General features: G+C 42.8%; 1 protein-coding gene across 1 annotated transcript in view; it reads left to right on the plus strand.

Moving 5' to 3' along the window:
* Positions 1-1,744: 1,744 nt before the first annotated feature.
* Positions 1,745-19,432, plus strand: part of CACNA1E (calcium voltage-gated channel subunit alpha1 E) — a 363,346-nt gene continuing 345,658 nt past the window's right edge. Inside the window, exon 1 of the mRNA XM_081946599.1 lies at positions 1,745-1,813. The gene's annotated coding sequence lies outside the window, so the exon portion shown is untranslated. The remainder of the gene's footprint in view (positions 1,814-19,432) is intronic.

The following is a 19,432-nucleotide window of genomic DNA, read 5'->3' on the forward strand; positions in this document are numbered from 1 at the left end:
ACTTTTAAATATTTGACTCCAATCCACATTGGAGACTCATTTCTTATAGTGTTGATCTAATAAATATCCATCAGTATATTGCCCCCATACATATTTTCATTGCAAAATGTGTTTGCTATTTCAATACATAAGAGTGCCTTCAGGCTGATGTTTGATATGCTTCCTCTCTGGATTTCTTCTCTTAGCCTCTGCCTCCTCCTTAGTTACTTCTAGCAACATCAGTTGCACTGCAAAGTCACCAACAAGCCCTGAGCTATAATAGTGTTTGGCAATATCCTGTAAAAACTTTTATTTCTGCATTACTATTTTTAATAAATAGGAGCAGAACATGGTGTTTAGATACCAGATTTAATGTGATGCTAGCCTCCTTGGGCTATTGCCTATTAGATCTAATGCCTTCTCTCATCTCATATCATTTAGTTTTGTTGCACAACTTCCATAATTTCCAAGCAAGATGTCTAACAGTGATTTTGAATGGGAATCTTTGAGCTCACTGTGGAGACTGCAGAATTGGGGACGTATAAATAGAATTTGGAAAATATGTGTGTGAGAAATAAAAACAAGATATTTATGAGCATATCTCCACTACAATTCCATGTCCACTTCTTACACGGAGTAACCAAGAAACAGAGATGTTAATTTCCATTATCCACTTCATTTAGACAGCGATTCAAAAAGAATACCTTGCAGAAAATACAAGGTTATGCACGAGATGCCCCAATGACATTTATAAAATCCCATCATTTCCTGCTAGGAACATTATGGAAATATAAGGAGCTAACGTACATTGAGTCAGATTGCAAGCCTACCTAGTTCAGTCTTTCCTGCACAAACTAGCAGTTTTAAAAAAAACTATGATTGAATGGGAGCTGAGACTTTTTGAATGTAGGATTTTCATTCACTGCATTACTTGCAATAGATTGAAATGCTTGAGCCTGTAGGGCCTGAACATTACATCACAAATACTTTCAGGCTGAAATTCATCTCACAGAATATTACAGGAAAATGTGCAATTAGTACTTCCCACATTCCTTCTAACAACCAGGTCCTGATCTTGTTCATTTATTATGTTATGTTGGCTTTTAAAAGGGTAAACCACACACAGGCAGCTTTTTTTCAGTCTCTATTGTGTATAGTCTTTCTTCTCCCATTTAAAATAGGCCAGGGGTGTCCAAACTTGGGAACTTTAAGACTTGTGGACTTCAACTCCCAGAATTCCCCAGCCAGCACTGGGGAATTCTGGGAGTTGAAGTCCACAAGTCTTAAAGTTCCCAAGTTTGGACACCCCTGAAATAGGCCATAGGAAGAAACTTGTCAGTAACTATTTCCCCCTTGTTTTGTCTCTTCTAGAGTGATGTTCCTGAATCATATTCATGATGCTCAGCCTTGGCACATGTTCCCTAAATGCTCACTTGCTCTCTGAGGCAGATTCTTTTTCTCCTGGAGGAACCACCACTGAGCTGAGCAGTGGAACCCAAAGATATGTGCTGGCCCTACCAGAGGAAGAAGCATGGCGGAAGCACCGCCTGGGTCTGACGCCTGCTCATTCCTGTAGCTTGCTGGAGCCAGACAACCTCATCTCACGTACTACCAGCTTTGATGCTCTCTATGAGTTGCGATCCCAGGAGAGAGAATCCACTCTGGGCTTAGATGGTAGCAGCACCTTTGACCTAGGGCAAAGCCAACTTATCCCTGTGAGCCCTGACGTCATCAAACGCCGACGAGGGGGCCTGATTGAACAGCGAGATATCATCAAGGCTCATGAAGCTCATAAAATACAGAGCACGCCACAGGCAAAGCGGAAAGAATGGGAGTAAGTACCAAACTGAGTTCAAAGACTGCCTTTCCCATCCTGAAAAATTAGCAGGGGACCTTAATAGTTTAGGTCTTCTCTTTTCCTGAGATAAGAATCTGAGAGAGATTAATAGCCAAATGGGCTCCTTTGGTACAGAAGGGCCTGGAAACATATTTCCCACCTCTGAGCATTCTCTTTCCACCCGTTCATTAAAATTCAACTTTTTCAGATATTTTTTCCCCAGAATGCAATAGTTATTTTCACTTAGTTGTAATTCTGGTATTCCAATTTAAATAACACAGTTTATGTACCTAGGTCATCATTTCATTTGTGGATAAGTTTTTTTTGTGTGTGTGCTAAGCATGAGTAAGTAAATAGGCCCTAGTTTTAGTCCTTGATATGTCCATGCAGGAAAGGCCTCCGTCCAAAACCTTGTTGAGCAAATCTCAGTCATTTTAACAAATCTTGCATTCATTTCATTGATTGTTTTGTCTTAGGATAAGCTAGTCTCTCTGTCAGACATGAACAACCAGACCCACATGTGTAAAGTTTGAACTAGCTACTTTATTGTTTCCTGCCTATAGTGCAGGAATCTCCCCTGACTGGTAGCTTTCACCTGGGAAAGACTAGATAAGGTTGGAGGCATTTGGGAAGTGTTGGAAGTGTTGGACCTTGGTCCCTTATGTTTATTTTGAAAACATTTAGATCTTTTTGAAAAGGAAAACATCTATCAATTTTTATAAAAATGATAGTATAATTAGGAAGAGTACGAAGGATCTTTAAAGCCAAGCTCTTATTCTGAAATAGGTTTTTCTTTGTCCCAGGTCCTTGAATGCTTGAATTCATACCACTAAGATATGGTATAAATAGAAATAATAATTTGTTGTTGCTGCAAGGCTTGGACTAGCCCAAATTTCACCTCACAGAGTTGTTGTTATGGGGAAAACAGGAAGAGGAAGGTATGTTGGATGTATTTGTCAACTCGAGTTATTTGTAGAAATAATAAAGATAGGATATAAATAATCAAATAAAATAAATTTAAGACACATTTAGGAAAATAACTAAACTAAATGAGCTTGACTAAAGTTCTGTACCTGAAGAGTAGCAGTTGGGTAATATCTTGGACGTGATGCACAAAAATCTTTTACTGGCATTCTACTGCTCACTCTGTTTGTTATTATTGTAAAGTGGCTATGGTATATTCTGCAATTTGAATAGCTGCAGCAAGAGAAAGTAATATATATAGAGAAGGAAAAACTGCCACTGAACATTGCATAATAGTGTCCTTCCATTTTTCTATTCCTCTCCGCCCACAGTGCAAGTGCATTGGAAAGGTTAACAGAGGACAAGGTGGGAGGTGACCTTTAGTTATGGCCAAAAGGTGTAGAAAAGAAATTATAACTGCTGTGTATTTATTTACGTTGTCCTTTCCCCCCTCAAACATAACCCCAGAACTGGCTTCTGAAATCTAGGCTGCATCTATCCTTTATTGAAATGGGTTTCCCTGGTGGGATAAAGGTTTGTATATCCATTCTTCAGAACCATTGTTTCAGATTTCTGAGGTGTGTGGCCCATGGTTCTTTTGATGTTCACTATTTCAATAGTTATCTGATTGTTAGTAGCTGTTTTATTCTGACAAATGCCTTTTCTTTTTGAAAAGCTGCCTGAGTGAGAAGGTCTTATCCTCATGCCATGTCCACCGAGGTCGCAGAAGCTATCAGTTGTGCTGAACATGGCTTGCTGAAGTTTACCCACCATCAAAGAGAGTGTCTCCATGGGCAGCTCCCCCTTGAATGCATCAAGGCCGAAGCTGAAAGAATAAGCCTTCTCACCTCAGACTCTTGAATTCCACCAGAGAACAAACAGGATCTCAGGTCTTTGCTTCCTCCCTGTATTAAGCATTGCTAAGCAACAGGAGATGAAGTTGCATTCTGTAGCCGCTGAAGAGTCTGGCCATACTTTTAAGCAAGCTTGTAAATACCTATAGTATTTGGAAGCTGGATGCCTGGCAGCTGAGTGTGGCCTGCAGATCTTGATAAGTGATCTTAGCATAGCTCTTGCCCTATTGTTCTCTCAAGAAGTGAGGGCAATAATGGCAGGGATGGTCCCAAGTGGTTTTCTTTGATGTCCCTCAGCTGCTTTGTTTTGTGCTAGATTCAGAGCATTGGCAAATGGGAGAGAGAACAGCATTGGGGTGAAGAGTCTTTGTTTACTGAGTGATTGGCATTTATGTTTTGTTGTTGCTCAAGATAGCATTCATGGTGATCTTCCCTGATTTAAATACAGAGCAACAGTTCCTTGAGGCAGGGTGTCTTGTCTGATATTAGATTGGATTAATGTCTTATTGTATTGTAGTTTTTAATCTTAAAATATAAATTGCTTAGGGCTCTTATGTGATTGAGTAGCTTACAAGTTTATTGCTTGGATGGATGGATGGATGGATGGATAGATTGATACTGAGAGAGACAGAGAGAGAGACAGAGAGACAGACATGATGACTAATCAGACTCACTCATGAACTCTGTGACTAATGAAGACTTGACCTGGACCTCTCCAATCTATGTCTAACACCTTGATGATTTTGCTAAACTAGTTCAGCTGAAATAAGACAAAATGGCTTAGCTAATGTTCCACCACAAAATCCCCCCAAATATCCTCATTGGGACTGTGCACTGTCATCCTGACAATTCTCCAATGCTTCTCAGAATATTTACACATTGTCCAAGTACGGTATTTGATATCTATATTTAGGAACTGTAGCAAACGGTGTCTTCTTATACCCCCTCTCTCCCTCCCCCATCATGCTCTAAAGTAGGGAGTGGGGACCAATTAGAATAAATCTGTATATGAAAGAGATTGTAGGAAGGGAGGACAGTAAATGGAAGTTTTAGTGTATGAACAGACAGCAGTTCTTACAGTGTTAGCTGTTGCTCTTATATGCCATGTCATGGGAATTAGAATTAGGGTAAATTAGATGATGGCATGCTAAAGTACTTTTTAGACTTACATAAAATTTCCACATGTCAATGCTTGTGACGCTGGCAAACTCAGAAGATAAGAACCATTTTTGGGAAGATCTTTATTATTCATAGGATGTAATAGAATCTTGAAAACCTGCTAGAGCAATTCTCCAGATTAATTTATATATAGGATAATTAAGCCAGACTTAACTTTTCTCTTGCTTCTCCTCTTCTCCAGCATAACATATTTCTTTGCAACAATCATGTTTCCTCTCTGGTATTCATAAGGTTTAGTAAATATTCCACCATACCAAGTCAATGACTAGTATGTCTGCTCTGGAACACCTACCTATTTCAAAGGATTCTGGAGCATGTTTTAGAGCAGTAGGCAACCTGGAGCCTTCCAGGCATTCTGGCCTCATAAAATCCTTCTCTACTGGCTATGCTAGCTTGGGCTGATGGAAGTTGAAGAGTCTGGGCCTGGTGTTCTCTCCCAGCAAATTGTACAGCAGACAAATATGCCCAACATTCCCATTTGCCTGCCTTTAGTGAAGGGACTGAAAAGCATAGACAGTATTCTTATCCTCAGCTTTCCATCTACAGCTTGGTTAGTAAGTAGTTTAATTGTAATATAGTTATTTTCCTGAAGGCTATTGAATCAGATGCCAGATTTCCCAAGAGGAACAACTAATAAGGATAGAAATGGTCTTAATTCTAATCTGATTCTAAAGAAGACCATTTTTAAAGTGGGCTGAATCATTCAGTCTATGACTATATTGATACTATAATACCTTAATATAATTTATTATATTATATTAGGAGGTGGACTGGAACTCTGTTTCTTAATTTGGCCAAAAACATATAGTCCCCGGGATGCAGAAGGAGCTGGGAATGGTTTCTGGCATCCAACAATACGCTTTATTATCACCTTAATTATACATTGGAGATCTGCCTTGCAGTTTGCCTGATGGTAAATGCTAGCTAACTGCATTAATGGATCAGTAGGGAAAGCCCATTTCTCAGTGGAGAACAAATGGTTTGAATGAAAAAAAACCCCCAAAACATCTCTGGGTAACACTGGAAAAAAAATTCCTGCTGAGTTCAGTGTCATCCAAACTGGTCAGTGTTGAAAATGCTGACCCCAGAACCAGATTTAGTATGAAACAGTTTCCAATGTTTCTTACTAATTGTGCAGGAAAACAGTTGTAGAGCTTCATCATCCCACTAGCATCCCACCCTTTATTCATGGCATTCAAGTCATATATTAACCAAGCTTATATCATGGAAAATGTTTTCAAGATAAGTTGAACTGAGGGTGTCAATGATTTGCCCAATGCCAATCACCAAAAACTAATGTGGGTTGGAAATTCAGTACCAGGCAATCTCAGCTTCAAACTTTACATTCCTACTGCTACATTATGTTGGGTTAGTGCAGTGCTTCTCAATTATTTTCTGTCATGCCCCCCCTAGGAAGAAGAAAACATTTCGCGCCCCCCCCCCCGCGCGACTGTAAATAGTCTAATTTGTCTATAAAATTGTTATAAGTACACCTCTGCATAACATAGCACACCGGTCTTTCCTCGACTCCCACCGTAGTCACATGCTTTCTTTCCTCTTTCCCTCTTACTTGTCTATCCTTCCTTCCACCCTCCCTTCCTCCTTCCCTTCCTTCCTGCCTCCCTTCCAGTTCCCTCCTTCCTCTTTCCCCCTGCCTGCCTGCCTTCTTTCCTCTTTCCCTATCCTCCTATCCTTCCTTTCTCCCTCCCTCCTTCCCTGCCTCCCTTCCAGTTCCATTCTTCCCTCCTTCCTTCTGCCTCCTTCCTGCCTGCTTGCCTTCTTTCCTCTTTCCCTCTTGCTTGTCTATCCTTCCTTCCACCCTCCCTTCCTCCTTCCCTTCCTTCCTGCCTCCCTTCCAGTTCCCTCCTTCCTCTTTCCCCCTGCCTGCCTGCCTTCTTTCCTCTTTCCCTATCCTCCTATCCTTCCTTTCTCCCTCCCTCCTTCCCTGCCTCCCTTCCAGTTCCATTCTTCCCTCCTTCCTTCTGCCTCCTTCCTGCCTGCTTGCCTTCTTTCCTCTTTCCCTCTTACTTGTCTATCCTTCCTTCCACCCTCCCTTCCTCCTTCCCTTCCTTCCTGCCTCCCTTCCAGTTCCCTCCTTCCTCTTTCCCCCTGCCTGCCTGCCTTCTTTCCTCTTTCCCTATCCTCCTATCCTTCCTTTCTCCCTCCCTCCTTCCCTGCCTCCCTTCCAGTTCCATTCTTCCCTCCTTCCTTCTGCCTCCTTCCTGCCTGCTTGCCTTCTTTCGTCTTTCCCTCTTGCTTGTCTATCCTTACTCCCTCCTCCCTTTCTTCCCTCCCTCCTTGCCAGCAGCTCCTTCAGCATCCCAGCTGGAAGCAGCAGCACAACAGTCGCCGTTACCAGGGGCGAAGGGGTGGGGGTGGCAAGATCGGGCGACCGCCGCCCCTTTGTCCCTTCCCCAACAGCGGCTGTTGCGCTTCCGCTTCCAGACGGAATGTTGGCGGTGGAGCTGCTGGCGGGGAGGCGAGCTACCTGCATAAAGACGCCGCCGAGGGCATGGCAGAATATATCCCGGCTTGAAGTGGCAGCGCTGGGGACTGCTCAGAGACTCATCAGAGCCACGGGCTGGAGCTGTGCAAAAAGTCTGCTTGGGCTGGGGGGGGGAGGGAGGGAAGCCTGGGACAGCCATGCTTCCCTCCCTCCCACCCCCGCCCGAGCAGGCTTCTTGCACAGATCCAGCCCACGGCTCTGATGAGTCTCTGAGCAGTCCCCAGCGCTGCCACTTCCAGGCGGGATATATTATGCCTCGCCCACGCCGCCGCCGTTGCACCCAGATGGAAAGGGAGCCTTCGCGCCCCCCTTTACAGAGCCTCGCGCCCCCCCAGGGGGGCGCGCCCCACTATTTGAGAACCGCTGGGTTAGTGTTAGAAAAAGTAGTGCATCTTATAGTTCAACCCATATTTCCATTCATTTTTCAATAATGGAAATGTTAAAATTGGCTGACTTATGAACTGAACATACAAATCAGCTACATGATTGTAAATTGTGACTAGACCTCATTTACAATCATTAATTAACAATCCTGACTATTGATAACATTATCTACTCTGATCCCCTGCTTTTTTAAAAACTTCTGGTCTGGTATCTAATATGGATTTATTCACAAGCTGTGATAAATTCCAAAGTTATACAGATGAAAGCTTGGTGTTCTCAAGTTATTTTGGACATCAGCTCCCATATAACCTTATCATTTGCTCAGGCACAAGGACTGATGGAAAATCCTCAAGCTTATCTTTCTCTGATTTTATTTTTGGATATATAGCCAAGACTAATTGTAAAGAGAAAAGCAGGGACAAATCTCTTGCCCCATGCCCTTTTGGGACAGCTGTGTTGTCTTCCATGCCTGGAGAGATGAACTTCTACAGTGGTAAGACTGAGGTAGGTCAGTCTTCTCCAGTGGATACATTGGAGAAATGTGCTCTCCAATTTCCTAGCCAGCACAGTGTTTTTTCTTTATCTCTCCTAACACATCAAACTATTTTTGAAAATTGCTTGTCTTGCACTGCAATGAGTTTTTAAGATTTAATTTAATTTAATTTAATTAGCACTTCTAGACCGCCCCCTCTCCCAAAAGGGACTCGGGGCGGTGTACAGTCCATATCAAAAACATCATAAATAAAATTTAAACAATTAAAATTATTAAATGGATAAATACATAAATAAGAGGAGGATAAAAATAGACAGAACTGTAATTGCTAAATGAATAATTTAAAATATACAGAATTTAAAACCCCAGTGTCCTATAAAATTAAATCCCTTAAAAAACCAGTAGGAAATATATATGCCAGGAGGTAGACGTTAAAAATTATGCCAGGCCAGCCAGTCGGAACAGGTGTGTCTTCAGTTTCTGCCGGAAGGAGCGGAAGTCAGTGGTGGTTCTAATGTCGGGGGGGAGGTCATTCCAGAGGGTTGGGCCCATCACAGAGAAGGCCCTACTCCTTGGTGTCGCCCGTTGGCATTGCCTAGTGGACGGCACCAGGAGAAGCCCCTCCCTGTGAGAGCGAATTGGCCGCAGGGATGTGTGTGGGAGGATGCGATCCCGCAGGTAACTAGGCCCTATGCCATGGAGCGCTTTAAAGATGGTGGTCAAAACCTTGAAACACACCCGAAAGACCACAGGTAGCCAGTGCAGCTCGCGCAGGAGCGGTGCTACGTGGGAGTACCTAGTACTCCCCATGACTGCCCGCGCGGCTGCGTTCTGGACTAGCTGCAGTCTTCGTGCGCGTCCCAAGGGAAGCCCCATGTAGAGAGCATTACAGTAGTCCAGGTGAGACGTCACCAGTGCATGAGTGACCGTGCGTAGGGCATCCCGGTCCAGAAGGGGGCGCAATTGGCGCACCAGGCGAACCTGGTGGAACGCCACCCTTGCCACGGCTGCCACATGGTCGTCCATTGACAGCCGGGCATCTAGGAGGACGCCCAAATTGCGCGCCCGTTCCACAGGGGGCAGTTGTTCGCCCCCTATGGCCAGCGTTGGAGTCAGCTGACTGAACCGAGGTGCCGGTAGCCACAGCCACTCAGTCTTGGAGGGGTTGAATTTGAGTCTGTTGTCCCCCATCCAGACCCCGACAGCTTCCAAACACCGGGACATCACTTCGACAGCCTCGCTGGGGTGATTTGGGGTTGAAACGTACAGCTGAGTATCATCAGCGTACAGATGGTATTCAACCCCAAAACCACGGATGATCTTCCCCAGCGGCTTCACATATGTGTTGAACAGGAGGGGCGATGTAATAAAACAACCCTCTACCAGAATAATTTGTTCCCTCTCCCCCCCACCCCGCTCACTTCCCTCCTGGACTCACCTGTTCGTCTGGCGCTGGCTTCCCTCCTGGCCTGGTTAACCCACCCCCCTCCCTGGAACCCCCTAAAACAATGTAAAACATTTGGCTAAAAATCCCCTCAGCTTCCGTTTCTTCCACCTCTCGGGGTTCACAAACCCGTCATCAAGGTAGGCCCTTGTAAGAGCCAAGGGCCATACCTGCGAGAGAGGGGCCTCCCGCAGGCGGAGCAGGTCTAACCTTGAATAAATTGATAGAATATTGAAGCCCAATTGGGTAAGGGTGCTGGTGGTAAAAGTCAATAGCCGGAGGGCTAAGGTCTTAATAGGGAGCTGGAGGCTTTAGTATCCAGATAGTACTTGGAAAGAAGGTGCGGGGGGGGGGGGAATGTTCAAATATTCCCAAATAGTGGAGCAAGGCAGAGATGTCATAAAAATGGGAGACAGTCTAAGGTGGTTGAAGATAGATATAATTACAGATGTGGGATCCTTAGTGGGTGGGGGGGGGCATTCTGGGCCCAGCTGTTCTTAATCTAGGCAGTCAGTCAGGCCCATCCATAGCCCTGAAACGGGCCTCCAGTGGCCTCTGAAGTTCTAGGCCATCCCCAGCTGTTGTTTTAGTTCTTCTCCTCACTTCTGGTTCCCCAACACATTCATCTTGGTCCCCATCCGGCGCCTCAGTGTTCATTGCAGTTTGGGTAAAGCTCTCAAAAATTATAAGAACATTCTCCAGGTTCCCGGGAGCATGGGAGCAGCCAGGCTACGGCCAAATGTCATAGAGGAGTCCCTGGCTGCAGCTCTTTCCACACCTCCGACGCTGCAGCCATCTCCCTTTGCTGTTCCCGACTGCCTCCCTGATCTGCTCACCTCTCCGGTGCCTCCAGTGCCTCGTTGTCTTCTCTGGTGTCGTAGGGTGGCTCTGGTACCTCCGGTGCCACCTTGTTCTCTCTGGTGCCATTCTCTTGCTTTTTCCCATTTTTTTCGCAACGCAGTTTAAACTTCGCGCCTTCGCGCCGCTGCGCACGCCGCTGCCATTGCCTCATGGCTTCCTCCTCAGCCGCTTACAACCGCTCCGCTCCTTTTACTCTCCGATCTTCTCCGACCAACCCTGGTGGGCTAAAACGAGCCCAAAGCAAGCCAGGGTGGTCGGGCTACCCAATTCTCGGCCCTCCGATGACATGAGGGCCGGCAGCAACCTCCTACCCAGTCGGGACGCTCCATGGTAAGCTTAGGAGCTTAGGAAGGCGACCGCCATCGCCGGAAGCTCCATTGTCTTTAAATAAACTATTGAAAAATCTTTGCTGGTGTATGGAGAGGATATTGTGTGTCTCTTTGACCATGAAACTGTGGATGGTAAAACATACTGGATACCAGTTGCCCAGAGCTGGTTTGATCCACAGAGAAAAATCATTTTCCCATTTTTGGTTCATAGAGGAAATAAGACAGGGGAACAATGTAATCCTATTAGGAATGCTGTGCTTATTATCAGGGTTTCTTAATAAGTTACAGGTTTTTAATATATTCTTATGTATTTGCAAACATAGATGTCACACAGGTGCCATTCACATTTTCCATGTTAACGTGCACTTAGCAATAGCATTTAGCAGAGGTGGTATTCAGCAGGTTCTGACCAGTTCTGGAGAACCGGTAGTGGAAATTTTGAGTAGTTTGGAGAACTGACCACCTCTGACTGGCCCCACCCCCATCTATTCTCTGCCTCTTGAGTCCCAGCTGATCGGGAGGAAATGGGGATTTAGCAGTAACCTTCCCCTGGTGTGGGAAGGGAATGGAGATTTTACAGTATCCTTCCCCTGCCATCCCACCAAGCCACACGCACAGAACCGGTATTAAAAAAATTTGAATCCCATCATGGGCACTTAGACATATACCACTTCATAGTGCTTTTACAGCTCTCTTTAAGCGGTTTACAGAGTCATCATATTTTCCCCAATAATCTGGGTCCTCATTTTACCCACTTCCGAAGGATGCAAGGCTGAGTCAACCTTGAGCCTGGTAAGATTTGAACTGCAGCTAGCAGTCAGCTGAAGTAGCCTGCAGTACTACACTCTAACCGCTGCACCACCTTGGCTCTTGGTGGTAAAGTTAGGTTTTTCTCTCTGTATGCAGCCCATGATGCTAGCAGACTAAATATTGTGCCCCCCTTTACCTTCAGGCTCCTCTTTTCTTTATCATACGTACTTGAAGGCTTTCTACTACATACTGTACCACCTGCACTGGTGATGTTTATGTTGTGACAATGGCACAGGAGAGATTTGAAGGGGAATAGGGTTTGCTTCAAAAGTCAGATCAGTGCCTCATTACCGGTAGCAAACCCCCACAGTGTGTGCATGTAGGCCAAATTAATAAATGATAGGCAGGCAGAAGAAAAAGGAAAGAGGTTTTTTCGTGACAGGCAGCTTTGCGTCTACAGCGGCTGTTTCTCTAATTAACACCCTGTCATCTCATTTAATACTGGTGTGGTTCATCAATTGCCTTTATTCAGGTGAATTGTTTTGGTAAGATATGAGTTGTGATTTTCTGCAACATCCTGAAAGTCCATAGCTCTTCTATACTCTAGTGTACAATTGCAGGACTTGTGATCTACGAATGAATACAGCTCACCAGCTTCAAGAATTCCAGAAATCAATAGTGTTCCCTTATTTGGTATTTCAAAAGGAAAGTGAAGGATGATGGAGGGAGGTAATACATCTAGCAAGTTGCAGTACACACTGTTGGTTGTGCTTGGTTTGTTGGATCATCAGTTCAACAAGCCTGGATTAGTGCGTCTCTTATCCTGGATCTCCTTCATGCGGGTTCTCAAAGGCTTTGCTCAAGATGTTACTTCTGGCAGACTTTCGGCATGATGACGAAGTAGAAAGGAAGATTTCACCATTCTCATTTATTTTAGGATGTTTGAAAAGATTATAGTGATGTCTTTTGTTTCTAATTAAAAGATATTTATTTGGATTTTGGATTTGATGTGCAAGAGAATAAGCATCCGAATCTCATTAACTACACAGAAATTCTACTCTCATCCATCTTCCCAGATCTTCTAAGCTTAATAGCAATGTTACTGAAATTGAGCAGGATTGAAATTGACAAGTGTTTTGTCAATTTAAAGGGGAAACTTTCCTGCAGTAAAGAAAAGGGAAAAGATGAATACAAAATGCCCAGGCGATGGGACAGCAATTTTCTCTCCTTGACTCACTATTTCAAGTCCACACATGTGAGGAGAATCACAGATCACTTTTAATTTGCTTCAAAGGGCTCGAGGGATGAAAATGTTGGTGGTACGGAAGTGTCCCAAGTTAGTGAGATGGGTTTCCCTGAAAGCAGATCCTTCAACCTTTCACAACCTGCTGACTTGCAACATGATCAGAAACTGTTGAATTCATGGCAATTCTTCTGCATCCACTCCTCTCCTCTCCTGGAGTTTAGAATTTTGTTATTTTCAGCATTGGTGCCATAAAAGTATGTGTGTGTGTGTGTGTTTGTGTGTGTGTGTGTGTTCATTTTTCATTATAATATGTCAATTTGTCAACTGCAGTCACAATATGAAAATTAGCCATGACCTTGAAATTGAGTTATATTTATTTGTGTGGCCTTCTAAGCTACAGAAGCTTCCCACATGTATACAAATTAAAATGTGAAGTGAATCATGAGTACATAGCATTTAAAATTCTGGCCTAGATACTCCCAACCTCAGTAGCTCCATCTGTTCAGAAAAGCAAGAGATTGGCCTTAAAATAATGTTTTTAAAACATATTCACATGTGTGTACACATTCAGCTTACTCATACATCCCACTGTCTTCATTAGTGTGAACTTGTACAATGTCTTGTGTCCCCAGCATTGAAATAACCAGGGTCAAAATGCCTGCAACTCTTTTCTTTCTCCAGGTATCATGGTTACTTTATTGAACCATTAGGATCACTAATATTTGCACACTTACCTTCTTATCCCATTACATGTTTTAAAAATACTGCATGAATTATTGAATGGAACAGATAATTGAATAGCCCAATTATCTTATCAGTTCTGTAACTTGCTTTTGGCTCCATATAAACCCAGAAATGCTTGAATGTGAAAAAGAGAGAAAGCATATCATCCAAATTGGCTTTATTTGCTTGCAAGACCACCTATGTATTCTAAAAACAACAATCATACCCTTCTATACTGTGGATGTCATCTTTATATCTCAATTTCTTCCGTGCATGGCTGATCTGTGTCTTACATTAAAGAGTAAGCTATTTTCATTGGACTATGGGTTGTTTCTATAAAAGTTTGATCACTTGGCCATCAAATGCAGTATTATCCACTCTGGTAGATAAGGAACCTTCCATCCTTTCGCACGGATGGATGGGGTTGCATTTTTCCATTTAAAAGTAGTGCACAATCTGGGGATCCTCATGGAATCACAGCATACACTCAAAGAACAAGTGGCAGCTGTGCCCATGAGCTTCACTAGTTTGTCCTCCAAACAGTCACTTCCATCCTTATAACTTCACAGCTCAATTATTTCAATGTCCTGTTCACAGAGATGCCCTTGAAGACCCTACAGAAACTTAAATTGGTACATAATGCAAGAGGGCAAGAAGTGATGGGCTTGCCTAGACATGCCATTGTGTCACTTACTTTTCAGTCAGTCATTAGAATCTTACACCAGTTCAGACACCTACTTTGTGAGATCTAGTAGCTGCCACTATGCTTATAATGTGATTACCTTCTGTCAACAAGAAAACTGCAGATAACAAGGACTGGAAGTTGGACAGGAAAAACATTGTCCTATTCTATTGAAATATAAACATTCTCACTCTTTAGAGCAGGGGTATTAAACTGGTGGCCTGTGGGCTGGTTGCCTCATATGCAGGCCATGCCCACCCCAGGTCAGCGAATGGGAAAAATGTCATGAAACATCACATGATAGCAATGTGATGCTGCAACTTTGATACCTATGCTTTAGAGCAAGGGTGTCAAACTCAATTTCTTTTTTTTTTTTAAACAAAGTTTTATTGGTTTTTGGATGTTTTGCAAAAGGAAAAGGTATGGGGAAGGTTACAAATTGTGGCAGCCGCAAACTGCGGTAGGTATACGCCCCCTCCAGACTCATGGTGTACATTTGCATAGCATTCAAATATTACATAATATAACATATAGTCAGTGTGATAAATTCAAAAATAATTTCAATCAATTTGTATCCTGTGGATTTTCTTACTTATTTGTGTGATCTGAGCTTTCTTGATGTCGCCCCATCTCCCCCCGTTGGCAGTGCTCCGGCCCCTCCCGTGTCTTGTGTATCTACTGGGATGTCTTCTGTTTTTTCTAGGAGTAATTTATTTTTTTCCATAAAGGCCTGCACCTCTATGGGTGTGTTAATTCTGACCCTTGTCTCCTCCCAGAATATTAACATACCTTCAGGCAGCAACCAACGAAACCACACCCCCTTCTGGTATAATTTATTCGCCAATTGCGAATAATATTTTCTTTTCTCCCTCACTTTCTTGGGGATCTGTTTCAGTATGGTTATCTCCTTATCTTTGTATATCAGGGCTTGTCCCCTTTGTGTATTCAGAATTTCATCTCTTGTGCTTTTCCTAAGAAATTTAATGTGCACCTCCCTGGGGACATTGTGTGTTCTAGCATATGTGGAGTTCACTCTATAGGCCAGGTCTATTTCCCACCCCATCTGTTGTTTTTCTTTCTGGGTATACTCAGCCAAGATGGTTGTCATGATGTCCCTAATGTTTTCATCATCTGTCTCCATCACATTCTGAAATCTAAGATAAAAGGACATTCTCTCAAACTCTATTTTCATTTGTTGGGTGTCAAGCTCTTTGTTTCCCCTTTGCATGCCTTCCACCCCCCCCCTCATCTCAGCCGCCCCCTGCTCCAAGTGATCCAATCTCTGTGAGTTCTTATCAATTTTTTCCTGGTTTCCTCTAATTTCTTCTTTCATCTCCTTCAGCTGTTTCTTAATTTCCTCTTGTCCCTGTAGAATTTGTTGAAACATTTGGTGAAACTCCAAGTCCGTAGTTTTAACTTGTTTAAAAGCTGTCAATGTTGATTGCATGCTCAGACTTGAGGTTGCAGATGTCGGGGCAGAGGCAGCAAAGCCGGACTTTCCAGGAGGTGGTCTTTTAGATGTCATTGTTAGTAATAAAGAGTCCAGACAGTATAGAGAAGAATCAGTCAGAGTGGTAGAGCAGCCAAGGGAGTTCGGGGGGGGGGGGTGGTAGAGAGACCAGGCAAAAGGGAACTCTCTATCACCCTGGCAGGGAACAGATATTTTTCACTCCAGAAAGTTCAAAAGCAAACAATCCATAAGAGGAGTATCCAAATAACACGGAGACAAAGACCGGAAGCCTGAAGTTAAAAGGTGGAGTCAAGTTCAGCTTTCATGAAGACAACGGAAGTGTGCCATCTTGCCCTGCCAACTTCGAGAACTGAGGCAACAAATAAAGTTTTCAGGATTCAAAGTTCCCAAAGATCACATTTTCTTGAAAGGGTTAAGTCTGAAGATCCATTTAGTTGGAGTGTGACCTCATTGGTTTGGTTCTCCCGCTCCTCCTTCCCTGGGGCTATGAGCACTTTTGTTTCTAGCCGCTTGTCCAGGGGGGGGGGAAATCCCCCTCCCCTCCAGCCGCACTTCTCCAAGTTAAACAAAAGTTCCAATTAACACCACTGACAAGTTTTAGAATTGGTAATAGGTATGAAGGGAGTCTACGCCTCACCGCACCGCCGCTGCATCCTTCAAGTAGCTTTTTTTCTTCCGGACAGCCTCACAGCGAAGACGCTTCAGCGCGCCTCCCCTTCGTGCTCCTCGGTGCCTGGAGCGAAGCGGGAGCCCCCCAACGGCCGCCGCCGATGCAGGGGTCCTCCCGCCATGCCGCTCCTCTGGCAGAACGCCTCTCCGGGGCGTCCTGTGCCCCCCAAGGGGTGGGGAGCCCACCGGGGATGCACGGGGCGAGCAGTCTCTGCCCGTCGCCGTCAGCCGCCGGAACCGGAAGTCCGGTGTCAAACTCAATTTCATTGAGGGCCGCATCAGGGCTGTGGTTGACCTCGGGGTGGGTGAGTGGGTAAAGGGCATGGCCAAATGAGTAGGTGTGGCGGACTGGGTGGGTGTGGCCAGATTGATTCCACTCCCTAAACTGCTGGCATGTTTCCTCTTCCCACTGGGTAGACTGGGCCAAAGCCATGCTGGCCCAATGTTTCTTCTTCACATTGGATAGACTGGGCTGATGCCATGCTGGCCTGATGTTTCCTTTTCACATTGAATAGGCTGGACTGAAGCAATGTGGGCTGGCCCCTGCATCTTCCAGGACATCCACATTGTGGGCTGATCCAGCTCATGGACCTTGTGTTTGACACTCTTGCTTTGGAAGGACTGATGGGTGAATGCACACCTGAAGATTCACTGTCACAAACAGATTAATTGTTGGATGAGATATGAAGTAAAGGATTCTTCAAATGAGATTGAGGAGCTGAACTCTAAAATATGCACCCTACATATTCTCTATTCAAATAATATATTTTCATAAGAGGATCAATTCCCATGATCAACATTTAAATGATATGGTGAAACACAAAGTACTGAATATGGATGGTTAATCAGTCTTGTGACACATATTTATGCTAGTTTTACAACCGAATATGGTGTAAAGTTTTGTAAAATGCTTAGTTTTTCCTGCTGATATTAGGAAACTTGCTCAAGAACCTTGCAGGATGAAGACTTTTTCTTTGCTTGCAAAGCTAGATTAGCCATCAGCTGCTCACTTGACAGACAAAATACACCACCCCCCTGTTTAGCATGAATGGTAGAATGATGCACATTTCAAATACATGTTTTGGCTATTTATGATTTTTAAAGCATCTTGGTTCTATATCTAAAAATGTGAAGCAGCCTTTATAATAGGTATACTAAAAAGGCTAAATATTATATTTTGTCAGTGATTCATATCATATGCTAGTCACATTCTACTGTTCTGTTCTTTATAGCTGTAGCTATTATAAATTATCTCATTAATATAACAGACCACTCTTTCATTATTTAGACAGTATGTTCCTTTAGGTTCCAGTAACCAAAAGTTATGGCACTCATATCCTTCCTGTTTTGATATTCCTGTCACTAATGTACTTCCCATGGCTTCCAAAGATTTAATTAAATCAGCGAAATACTATGTTAAACTAATGATTAGCCTGGCTGGAATCCCCTGGAGATTTGAAAAAAAATCTGCAGGAAAAAGCTCAGTAGTTCTTTGGTTTAGAATCTAAACATGACATCAAATAGGACATTATTTTGATTGTGTTTATATCATTGTTAGAATAAAACAAGGTACATATAGTTCTAATGTATTCACATGTATCATTCCTCCACTGCTGAATTTTACTGATATACATAAATGTTATAGATATAAAATAAACCTTAATTTAATATTTTTTAAAAATTATGTTGCCTGGAGATGGCAGGAGTTGTAATCAAAACACAAGGTTCGGAATGACTGTTGGGAGCTCTCTCTATGAATCAAATAAGACTCATAGGTGTTATTGGAAAGGAAAAAGACTTTGCTTTCATTCCCTGACTGTGAGCTTCTTCATTATAGCATCAATTAGCTTACTTCTGGACATAAAAACCTGCTGTACACGGACCTAAATCAAATGTAAGAGAGCTGTATTACGATGGAAACCATAAAACAATAAATATGGATTTTTAGGTTGGAAGTAGCTTTTCTATGCTAGAATATTGATTAATCTAACTTGCTACTATTGCATCAAAGTGTCAGATGAGCCCAAGATTGCAAAATCTTTTCTCAGTCCTACTAGGTTGCTATTTACTTATATTGACATTTAAGATTTTCTATATGATTATTGCAGTGAGATCATTATATGCTTAGAGTTGAAAAGATTGGATACTACTTACTATTGTGGAATTGTTGGTGAAATTGACACATCTTGCTGAGATAGAAAAATTAACATTTTTTGATTAGAGAAAATTCATTATGTACATTTATACATTTATTGGTGACTGGAAACTTCTTATGAACATTTTGCATAAAAGTAAAAAAAAATGAATTTGTGATTTATGACAGTTGTCCTCAACCTTAACCCCCAACACTTAACTCAAGATTTAAATCATAACATTTCTTCAAGCTTTCATGAACCCCTGGAAGGACATCAGGGCCTCCATGGACCACAGGTTAAAAACCTGCTTTATGACTTTGATGATTGCACATGATAGATTATAAAAAGAAGAATATCATGATGTAATTTAGAGAAAAAAAATCTAAAATATAATTGTACTTATAACTGCTGTGAAGAATATTGCCATCCACTTTTTGTATATTTTTTCTTATTTTTTTAGCTTTTATTCTTTTCTTGCACTTTTCCTTATTCTTTGATTTCTTCTTTCTTTCTTTTTTGCCTTCCCTCATACTGTATTAGCTTGTATTATTTTTATATAACTAGTAAACACTGAAATACATAAAAAAGAATGTTGGAATTTCCTATAAGGATCAGCAACTTGGTTTCCTCCAGAAGTTTAGGATTATAGCTCCCACAGGTCTTTGCCATTAGCCATGGCTGCTAGGGAATCAAAGTACAAAGCATTTAGAAGACATCAAGCTGCCTGTTCTGGATTTCCCTGCATGCCTTCCTCCAGTAGTAGTAGTACATATGTGAACTCTGTTATTGCGGGACAAAGAAGACCTATTTCAGCAAAATAAGCAACACTGTATATTTTATTAGTTTAGGGCAGGATCTAAGGACCTCTAACCATTGTAGTATGGTGGGTATCTCCCTTACTTCTGGAGTTCCCCCCTCATATGAATA

Source organism: Natrix helvetica, assembly GCF_964273705.1.
Source record: "Natrix helvetica genome assembly, chromosome: 3".
In the NCBI taxonomy this organism is placed as follows: Eukaryota; Metazoa; Chordata; class Lepidosauria; order Squamata; family Natricidae; genus Natrix; species Natrix helvetica.